Consider the following 3,242-nt stretch of genomic DNA (forward strand, 5'->3'; position numbering starts at 1 on the left):
CAAAGACAAGATGAGAGAGGTGTTATTAGTGTTATTATTTACACTTAGTGGAGCTTACCTGTGGGGCCTCTTTTGTAAAGTGCTTGAGGCACTACTGATTTATAAGTAATTGCACTTCTCACAGCATCACTTCTGGGTGGAGGAAGAAGGCTGGAGGAAGCTCTGGAAATAATAACTTTTCTCCAAGTTAGAGTACTCATTAAGCCCGGACTAGTGGGAATGTGTATCCTTTTACTGGAAATTATTTCTTTAGTAGAAGCTCATGTGCCTCAGTGACCTGGAATGGTGGTTCTCGAGTAATTTCTATCATTCTCCCCTGTTGAAAGCTTATGTATGGAGAACATCTGGGTAAGAGTCACAGCTTGGAAAAGAGGGCAGTGATTAGGGATTTCTAATTTTATTATTATTATTTTTAACATTTGTTGAGGTTGGTTTACAATCCAGGATATGGTTAATCTTAGTGAATGCTCCATAGGCACTTGAAAAGCACATGTATTCTGCCATTCTTGGGTTGTTTGTTCTTTAGATCCTGTTGGTTGAAGAGGTTGTTCAATTTTTCTATATCCTTATGATTTTCTTTCTTTTTTTTTGGAGTGCAATGGTGCAGTCATAGCTTACTGCAACCTCAAACTCCTGGGCTCAAGTAATCCTCCTGCCTTAACCTCCTGAGTAGCTAGGAGTACAGGCTTGTGCTACCATGCCTGGCTAATTTTTAAATTATTGTTTTTTTCTCTTTCTGTGCCTAACGCAGCCATTGCTCATGGTCCCAACAGGCATCTGAAGCAGGTAGCAGCTCCAAGCATTAGATGCTGGATAAACTGACTGTTTGTTCCTTGTCCATCCACCAGTCCCCACAAGTTGAGAGACTGTCTTCCTCTCATCATTTTCCTAAGGAACATACTTAAATATGCCCTGACAGGAGAGGAAGTCAAGAAGATTTGCATGCAGCATTTCATTAAGATCAATGGCAAGGTCTGAACTGATATAACCTACCCTGCTGGATTCATGGATGTCATCAGCATTGACAAGATGGGAGAGAATTTCTGTCTGATCTATAACAACAAGGGTCACTTTGCTGTACATCATATTACACATGAGAAGACCAAGTACAAGTTGTGAAAAGTGAGAAAAATCTTTGTGGGCACCAAAGGAATCCCTCATCTGGTGACTCATAATGCTCACACCATCTGCTACCCTGATCCCCTCATCAAGGTGAATGACACCATTCAGATCGATTTGGAGACTAGCAAGATTACTGATTTCATCAAGTTCAACACTGGTAACCTGTGTATGGTGACTGGGGGTGCTAACCTGGGAAGAATTGGTGTGATTGCCAACAGAGAGAGGCACCCTGGATCTTTTGACGTGATTCACGTCAAAGATGCCAATGGCAACAGCTTTACCACTCGACTTTCCAACATTTTTGTTATTTGCAAGGGCAATAAACCATGGTTTTCTCTTCCTCGAGGAAAGGGTATCTGCCTCACCATTGCTAAAGAGAGAGACAAGAGATTGGCAGCCAAACAGAACAGTGGGTGAAATGGTCCCTGGGTGACATGTTAGATCTTTGTACGTAATTAAAAATAATGTGGCATGATTGATAGCCAAAAAGAAAATAAAACAATTTTTTTTTTTTTTGTGGTAGAGACAGTGTCTTACTAAGTTTCCCAGGCTGTTCTCAAACTCAAGTGGCTCTCCTGCATTGGCCTCCCAAAGTGCTGGGATTATAGGCATGAGCTGGCTCCTTGTGGATTTTCTGTCTAGCAGTTCTATCAATTAATGAGAGAAGAGTGTTAAAGTCTCCAACTATAATAGTAGATTTGTCAGTTTCTTCCCTTGGCTTTATCAGTTTTTGCTTCATGGTTTTGGAAGATCTGTTTTTGGTGCGTACACACTTAGGTTTGCTCTCTCTTGTTGGTGGATTGATCTTGATCTATTATCATCATGTAAAGTTCCTCTCCATGAGTGATAATTTCCTTGCTCTGAAGTCTACTTTGATATTCATATAGCCATTCTTCCTTTTTGAAATATAATACTTACATGATATAACTTTTTCAATGCTTTTACTTTTTACTTAGCTATATCATTATGTTTGAATTGAGTTTTTTATAGACGGCCTATCATTGGGTAATGTTTTTAAATCTACTCAGCCAATATTATCTTATTTTTAATAAAATTTTTTTACACATAATAATTACAGGTATTTATGGAGTAAAATGTGATGTTCTGATACATAAATACACTGTGTAATGATCAAATCAGGGTAATTAGCATATCTAATCACCTCAAACATTAATTTTTTTTTTTTGTTACAGGCACATACAAAATCCTCTTTTCTAGCTATTTTGAGACACTCTACTGTGTAGTAGGACACCAGAACTTATTCTTCCTTTCTAATTGTAACTTTGTACCCATTGCAATTTTGTCTTTTAATTAATGTATTTAGCCCATTTACATTTAAAGTATTATTGATATGTTAGAGTTTAATTTGTTTACTGTTTGTTCCCTGTTTCTTGTTACCTGGTTATCTTTCTTCTGCTTTCTTGTGGGTTACTTAAATATTTTTTAGAGTTCCACTTTAAAATAAATTTTTTTTAGTATACCACTTTGTATTGTTTTTGTAGGGATTGCTTTAGCTACTATTCCATTCATATGTAAGTTATCACAGCCTACTGGTGTCAATGTCTTACCTCTTCTATTGAAGGGCAGAAAGCTTACTTCCTTTTGATTCCTTTATCCTCTACACCTACAAAAATATAATTGTCCTAAGTATAACCTCTACATACCTATCAGAAAATGTATAATTTTTGCTTTAACCATAAATATGATCAAAGAAATTAATGAAATGAAGGATAAGATGTTATATTTACTTCTATTTTTACTGAAATGGAATAATAAAAGGCTGAAAATCCCAGTCTTTTATTATCATTGTCTTTCTGTTTTGAGGGATTAATTTAGTCATTCTTTAAAGGTAGATCTGCTATCAATACATTCTTAGTTTCTCTATGCCTGAGACTCTTTTCCCCTTACGTTCCTGAAGAATAGTTTCACCATCTATGTAAGATTTGTGATTGGCAGGTCTTTCTCTCAGCACTTGGAAGATGTGCCACTTCCTTCTGGACTCCGTGGTTTCTAATGAGAAAGCTGTTCTTCACATCGATGTTCCTTTACAGGCCATCTGTTGTTTCTGTCTAGCTGTGACCTTTGTCTTCAGTTTTCAGAAATTTAATTATGATGTGTCT

General features: G+C 36.9%; 1 pseudogene across 1 annotated transcript; it reads left to right on the forward strand.

Moving 5' to 3' along the window:
• Nucleotides 1-806: 806 nt before the first annotated feature.
• LOC116562956 lies at nucleotides 807-1,606 on the forward strand (annotated as a pseudogene). The gene has a single exon (XR_004274146.1). The product of XR_004274146.1 is annotated as a 40S ribosomal protein S4-like (transcript).
• The last annotated feature ends 1,636 nt before the right edge of the window (nucleotides 1,607-3,242 follow it).

Source organism: Sapajus apella, unplaced genomic scaffold, assembly GCF_009761245.1.
Source record: "Sapajus apella isolate SASKATOON/1434 unplaced genomic scaffold, GSC_monkey_1.0 scaffold33, whole genome shotgun sequence".
NCBI classification, from domain to species: domain Eukaryota; kingdom Metazoa; phylum Chordata; class Mammalia; order Primates; family Cebidae; genus Sapajus; species Sapajus apella.